General features: G+C 30.2%; 1 protein-coding gene across 1 annotated transcript in view; it reads right to left on the bottom strand.

Moving 5' to 3' along the window:
- Nucleotides 1–8,259, bottom strand: part of LOC106681020 (uncharacterized) — a 90,629-nt gene that overhangs the window by 23,696 nt on the left and 58,674 nt on the right. Inside the window, exon 2 of the mRNA XM_014421123.2 lies at nucleotides 3,145–3,202. The gene's annotated coding sequence lies outside the window, so the exon portion shown is untranslated. The remainder of the gene's footprint in view (nucleotides 1–3,144; nucleotides 3,203–8,259) is intronic.

The raw sequence follows: 8,259 nt of genomic DNA, 5'->3' as shown, positions 1-8,259 counted from the left end.
AAACATTTTAGTTTCTAAAATATTGTTTCAAAAGTAATATAAGATTTTTTGGTGTAAAGTTAATTGATAAATTTGTAGATAAAAAGCCTTAAGAAGAATAAATATCGACGATTATTCAATGTAAGTTGCATTTATAATACCAAAGAATTTTAGCAGGATTATTGAGCTGAAAAAGTGAGGATGAAAATTTTGAGAAAGGCCAAAGTTGAAACGTCATGAATGTATATATATGGATAAATTAAAATTGTTTGAAAGTGAAATTAATAAAAAAAAAATGTATTTTTATGTAATTCTTTTTTTTATGATTGTGGGTTTAGTTTTTTCAATAATTTTGATTTGTAATTATTAATTTAAAAATAAGTCCCTCTAGAAAAAGATGCAACAATTATAAAATTGTTCATAATAAATAATTTTGTAGGCCCCTGACTACTAAAGGAAAATAAAACAAAACATCTGTAGCATCAATGCGCATTGTATACATCGCACGTTGTGCCAAATAATACAATAGATTTTTCAAATTAAAAAAAAAAAAAAAAAAAAAAGAAGAAAAAAAAAAGGCGACTTGGTTTTATTCTCATTGAAATAGTCTGACAGGGCTTAAATGACAATTAAAAAAAATCTATCTCTAAAGTACCCTTTAATTTTTTTTATTTGAAAAAAAAAAAAGAAACTGTTCTCATTGTTAGCAATAATGAATAGTGGATAAATACAAAATATTAAAGAATTTTATGAATAACTAAAAGAAAAATAGTGACATCCGATTCCAACGGAAAAAGTCGAGATAGCGGAAAATTCTTCCCCTAACATTTACGATTCTCAGTTTTGTTATCTTTTGTTAAACTATAGTGTTCTAGGCAGGAACTAAATTTATATGCGTCCCCCCACCCACCCCCGAGAAACCCTATAATACAAATTTTTATAGTAACAGAAAAATGAAAATATTTTGTTCGTATTTTTGACCTTCCCTGGTCTTCAGATTTTTTTTTTTCATAGAGGTCCCATGAAGTGTAGTAAGTGAAAGTTGTCTGTTGCGCGGACCGCACCATATTTTTTTCATGTACATCATTTACGTAAATCATTCTTTTTAAGAATTGTATTGCGTAGCTTTAGAACTAAATCAAAAAATCTTTATACCATTATAAGAAAAAAAACTTTATCATTCTAGGGATACTTCGAAAGGATAATGGAATTTAGATAAAATGGTATATAACATCAGAACGATGTTTGAGATAAAATGTCACTACAGTAATAGGTTGATTTTTTTTTCTTTCAATAACATAAAAATCATTTTGTTGATTTTTTTTTCACACCTTAAGCGATGATATGTACGTAATTATATGATTCCATTTTTGTGTTATTTTTATATTCACCTCATCGAACACTTCCGGGTAACGGCCAAATTTGTCTTTGACGCCAGTGTACGTTATATAGAAGTTTCACAGTGAAATTTCGAAGGTTTTGCTATGTTCTGAACCTGTAGAGAAACGCCCCCCCCTCTCTCTCCTCACACTGCTGACAGTATATTTATAAAAGAAAGAAGCCTATATATGCGGCAGTGTTTTATCGAGCGCTGTAAACAGTTTACATTAGTAAATGTAACACTGCCCTTAGATGGATAGTTAAAATGATGTAAATGGCCCCTTCTCTGTTTCGCCTCAGCATTCCTATTTCTTGCCAATCCTTTATAGCGTAGCCATCTTCTGTTTATCCTGCCCGCTCTAATGTATACAGATGGACCGTTTCTTGGCAATCTATGCTGAGGGATCGTGTTTAGATTTTTATGTTTAACAATAGCTATAAACACAACAGGGTCTTAAATTTATCTCGTATTTTAGGAAAAGTTATTAATTCAATTTCGTTTTGGTTTACCAGATTTGAGTAGAACATTAATAATATGATCTATTATAAACAAATTTATTCCGGTTTTTTGGGGGGAGGGAGGGCTATATTATGGGAAGAGTGGTCGATATATAAAATACAGGTTTTATCAACATACAAATGATTGAAAGAATAGAAACAATCTAAAATAATTATAATAAAATAAAAAAATAAAAAAATCGAAATCAGTACAAAACTGTATGGAAAAATCTGTGCATCACATCGAATGTCAACTTCGTCCCTGCTAAGAATAAAATGTCAAAAGCAAAATACAAAAGAGCCGTGTACAAACGATTGGGATCGGGAAAGATCGAGCACACTCGGCTGTCTCTAATTTTCCAATTTTCATTTATTTAATTATCATAATTTTTTTTGTTTATATTGTCCATTTACTATGGACATATACTGTTAGCATTGCGAAATGGTTAATGATTTAAAATAAACAAAATTAAATCTACTTTAAGGAACTTTATTTTAGAAATCCGTATTTAAGCCCTCTGAAACTATTTCAATGTGGATCGTTCCAATCTGATACTAAAGAACATCTAATTTTACATTGATCTACCGAGTTACATCAAAATCTTTAGGGCCGTTATTGAGAAAATCGAAAAAAATGTGTTAAATCGATTGTATAAAGAGGTAGTTTCGGTATATCACTTTATCGAAAAAAATACTTTAACATTCCAGGGATAAGGGTGTTTACACACACAAAAATGTGAATTCAACTCTTTTCTAGGATTTTGAATGACATAATTACTGAATTTATGATACTATATTTACTTTTCCTTCCCAATATTATGTCTTAGCGTGTTGGTTTAAGAAAGTGAATAAGGCCAGAATTTTGAATACCTCTCAGAAAAGAGAAGAATCTAATTATAAGAAATTTGTATTAGAATGTTAAGACTTTCATCATAAAATAAGAATAAAAAGATGTTTTTGCAAAATTTAAGTATTGGAATGGTGTCGTTGAGATTTTTTTCAGGTTTATCCAAAACCTATTTTTGTTGCTTATTTCCTCTCAATTATAATTAACATATACTGTTATTATGTCTTACTGGAAATAGTTATTTTTATTAAAAAATCAATAGAATTAGAAGCTAATTGAAGATGATTTTGTAAAAACATAAAAGTTTGATATTCAGAGTTTCAATTTCAGTTTTTGATGGACTTAAGATATTCTTTATTAATTATAATGACACTTAATAATTAATGATAAGAACAAAAATATTAAAAGTAGAATGAGAGCAAGATAAATATAATAGTTACCTCGAATTATGTTGGTGCGAAGCAGGTCTCTCTCGAGTGTCCCTCATTCAGTAGATACCTACAAAAAAAAAAAAATCATTAGAATGAGTAAGTGGTTTATAAAATGTACAGGGTGTCCCAATATGTATGTCCACGTCCCTTATCTCTACATTTTCAAAAAAAATTTATTTGAGTTTTTCTAAGATACAGCGGCGTATGATCTATTTTAAGGATATTATCAATTTCCAAAGCTTTCTCCATCGCACTAACCTTAGGCATTACCAATGGAATGAAGTAATTTTTTTTTTTTTACGAATTCTGATGTTAAGTTTTAAAACGAATTCATATCGGATACTTTTGATCCGATCCGTTCTTTAGGCCTAAGTCACGAAAACTGCCTTGATTTTTTGTTTTTTTTGACAATTTGAATGAAAACAGCGCGAAAAATCTAAAAACCCTGAGGAACAAAATCGTTTCAGAATTTAATTTCCTGTAAGAATCAGTCATAGTAATTGAGGCTTCATCAATATGACGACCATTTTAATGTCCTACTAATGATGGTGACAGATCGTTACGAGAAATTAAATTTAAGTACAATTTTCCTCACAATGTTTTTTTGATTTTTCATATGGTTGGCACACTTATCGTCAACACCCAAAAAAACTTGCTAGCGATTTTTCCTTCAGGACGTGTTGGATCAAAAAAGTAATACCACCTACGACGCAAGAAAAGGTTAGGAAATTAAAGATACCCAAAAAAGATAGAGCATAGTGAAAATTAAATCTAAATTTAAAATAAATTACTGGTTGTATACATTTCAATACAATTGTAAATATCAATAAATTCATTATATATTAAAAAATGTTGAGGTAAGGTGTGAACTGTTTACCAACACACCCTTTATAATTACATCATTATACAGAAATGTTGGATAATAGTAAATAAACTCACGTTAAAATGTAACAAAACCCAAGATATCGAAATTCGGAAATAAGTCACTTTCCTTTGCATTCACAGTTTAATAGTTGTAGTCTATCTTTCAATATTTTGTATATATTCAATATATTCTCTTTCATTATCAAATAATTGAAAAAATTTAATAAATAATTGATCTTAAATAAGAAGAACCTTTCAACGCTCGCATTATTCTTTGGAAAGGAATGAATTTAAATTAATGAAAAGCAGACCCTCTAGATATGGAAATTAACTGAGTGTAAGACGGATTCAAGGAGGGAAGGTGAAGGAAGAGGTAGGTTGTAATGAAATGGAAAATATTTTTTATTCTACCACTATCTCTAAAGGATCATTTATCCAGAGGTGAAGGCAGTAACTGTCGCAACCATTACAATAATATAATTTATTCTACTGGGGAAGGTTTTCATCCGTAATACACGGATTTACGTGATAGATGATAGCACTAGTACAGCAGCGGCAGCTAACTGCCAAATGTAGTCACCTTGATACTGAACTATCAAGTCCGTGCATGCTTCATGTACCCATCTATAATGTTTGTCCAATTTACTTGTCTCATTTCGCCTGGTACTGGTAGCGAAATGACGGAGATCAGAAGAGGCGATGGTTCCTTTGAAATTGCTTCCTAGATCTCCCCACCTCTCTAACGGTCAGCTCTTTTTCTCCTTAGTCCTTAACTATTTTCTAGAACGGAGGAAGAAACGAAGAATGATCGGATTGCAATGATTACCGCTGTCTCGTCAAGCTCTAGGTACACGCCGCTGCTTGAGAAAAATATTATTTTAGGTTAGTATTATGTATGATCTATGATGCAATACGTGAAGTAGAATAGTACTAAAAGAAATTTTTATAAAACATATTTTTAAATGAAGGCTTACTTAATTGCTAAAAACAATTAAGACAATAAATTACTTCACCAGCAAACATATTTTATCAATCATCCATTAAGTTTCGGCTAGTCATTCTTAGGGGTTGACTATACAAATTATAAACTATACTTTATGTACAAATAAATATCCGAAAGGTTCCTATTTGACGACAGCTGGTCAAATTGTACATAAGTACTGAACAGCTGAGAACGATAACTTTACTTGTAAAGTTAAGTAAGTAAAGAAAAAAATATACTTTTATTGTTTTATATTTTGAGTGGCATCAGGCACTGGAAGAAGAGATCAAGTTAGTTCTCACCCAATTAACCAAGAGAAGACGCATGCCGGTCTGGACGAAAAAGTTAATTTGTTGTAAATATTCAGTTCTTTGTGAGAGTTCAAGAATGCAAGACATGTTTTAGTCTCTCTAGAGAAAATTATTCAAGTCGAATATTAGTGCAAATATATTTTAATATTTTAAAGTTCACTGAATGTTATATATGATAATGTGTACAATATAATTAACACTGAATTATTTGGATTGCGATTATATTCAAATAACTGTGATAGTGTTCGAACAAAAAGTATTTGGAGACAATTTAGGTGAAGTTCTGAAGTAGAAAATAACTGTGAGGAATTGTTATAAAGAAGTTATCTCATCCATCAGTGAACCTCAATCAAGATAACAAGAACCAAGTATTTCATGACAATTATAAATTAATTTTAATTGATGTAATATAATGTTTAAATTTATATTTATATTTTATCACTTCAATTTTAAGGTGTTTTTGTTTATATAAGAAATTATATTTCTTATATGAATAACTAAGGTTTTCTCCAATATTTAAATATATTTGGAATAAATTAATAATAAATTTAAATCATTAATTTTATCATTATTATGAGAGATAGTTGACCTCTGAGAATAGGTTCGTTTTATTCTCTTTTTATTTTTTCCCTATCTTTATTTTACCACCCCAACTTTTCTCATTTTTCCTTACCCACGTTATCAGTTATGTTCACCATATTTTATTATTGTTGTTTTCAAAATAATTTTTTTTCTTCTATTCATTTCTTTCGTTAAACTTTACTTATATTTTGCCACTTTATTAATCATTGTGGTTACATATATTTTCTTTCTCTCAATTTTATTTTTCTTTCCAAATTTTAATTTTTAAATATGGAAAGATATATGTATACATCACCTATGTATACATTTTATTTTCCACCTCTCTCATCACTTCATTTTATTAATTCCATTCTGTAAAATTATTCACTTTATGTCATTTTGTTTATATTTCCTTTTTTCTTTTCTATATTCATTGGTTGTTATCTTGTTCTGTTCTTAGCCCTGATGAAGGCTAGAAACTCTAGCCGAAACGTTGGCACAATTAAAAAAGTTACATCAACTAATTTGTGTTTCATTTTGACCGCAACCCCAACCATCTTCTCCTCGTACATTAATTTTATCGTTTCATGTATTAAGGAAAACTTGAAGTCAGATTTATTTATTTACGTCAATCTTACTATAGTGACCAATATAATATTTCTATTGCAATAACAATATAAATAACGAAAAAAGAAAAAAAAATGAATATTACATTAAAAATACATACATACAGGTATATATCTACATATCAATGTGTATATATTGCTAAGTACAGTTACAATTAACCTGGCAGCCTTGAAGAATACCAAGACTGTTAGAAGAATGGCTTGACCCGCATACCTCGAGAGCAGACAATGCAACGCCCACCCAGCGCCGTCCAGTTTCTACTCACATCACAATAGTGACACTTCTTTCAATGGCAATTCTACCATTCATCCTTTGGGCTCTTGCTACATAAAAAATATCAGTCTCTTTTTCAATCATACTCTTAATTTTTTACATCAGTTTAACCACGGACCGGAAGGTCTTGTATAAAATGTATGACAATTACATATTGTCAGGATAATGAATCAAAGTGACATTAAAAACCCAATTATAAACTTAATTTTGTATTACAGGATGATCTTTCGGTCCAAAAAAGTCAGTCAAGAGCAGAGCTAAACTAGATCAGAGATATTAGGTCAGAAAGGTTCATTAAAAATGAAAGAGGCTTAAGTAAGGAAATAAACATAATGAAATAAAAACACAAGAAAAATGAAATGAAAAAAAATTCAGTTGAGTACCTAAAGACAGGTTATATCAACAAGGGTTTATAGACGACACATAATAAATAGAAATCTAGTTAGATATAAACCTTGCCTAACCTTGAAGTCTCATGGATCTATTCAGCGTGTAATAAATAGATGTGAAACCTAGACTGTGATTAATCATTCGAAGAGGCACAATAATGTGTCTAAAATATATTACCAAGGTATATGTAGGAAACTGGAATTACTGAGCAATGATCCAGTACCATACTTTCGTTATAAACCAAAACGACTAGCCGAAAACGTAAATATATAAATTTAACGAAAAAAGCTAATAATTAAGGACCAGGTCATAATTGTTTAATTTATTTTAATAGGACGATATAATGCTGAAGGTAAAATTAAAAAAAAAAAATATTAACATCTTAATAATGGTCATATTTTTACTCACATTTCTAAGTTTTGAGTTTTTGTAATCGTCTCTCCTTTAGCAAAGGCAAGCAAAAGGGGCGCCACTGTCCAACCAAGTCCACTAAATAACAACGCAAGAAGAAATATTCTTATTGTAGGGTCTAGGTACCCACTTTGTGAGTACCTGTACCTGGAGGTTGACAGACTGCTCCTAGCACAACACAATAGATAGTACATTCTTTCCTTTTGTATTATTGTCAAGATAATTCGAAACCATTGTAGAACCTTTGTTTAATTATTTCTCCCACTCACTCTCCCACTTTGGTCACACCTACTCATAAAGTTCGTTAGTAGAGATGACACAACATTAAACACAATTGTAGAAAAAGAGAATATTCTAATAGTAGGAGAGGTTTTGGTACAGCATTAATAACACTGATGTACTCGCTAGCTTCAATCGTTTTGGATACTGACTACTGAATGTATGAGTCACTTGTGTTAGATGTTGTGTAGTAATAAATCTTATGAGGCACGATACAATGAAGGTTTTGAACCAACAACATTTGAACATTCGTACAAAAAAATTATGATTGGTTAACAAGAGGACACTGGTGGATCTTTTTTTGAGATTTTAAATTCAAAAATATTGGGCACGATTCCCAGCGTAGAGGATATAGCAATGCTTATGTTAAGCAATCAGAATGGAATTATATTAAAACTATTTCTTTTTCACCTACTAATAATTGAT

This window comes from Halyomorpha halys, unplaced genomic scaffold (genome assembly GCF_000696795.3).
Source record: "Halyomorpha halys isolate HHAL.00 unplaced genomic scaffold, Hhal_1.1 Scaffold18.1, whole genome shotgun sequence".
NCBI lineage: Eukaryota > Metazoa > Arthropoda > Insecta > Hemiptera > Pentatomidae > Halyomorpha > Halyomorpha halys.
The sequence above is the reverse complement of the archived record's forward strand: the minus strand, read 5'-3'. Positions and strand labels throughout refer to the sequence as shown.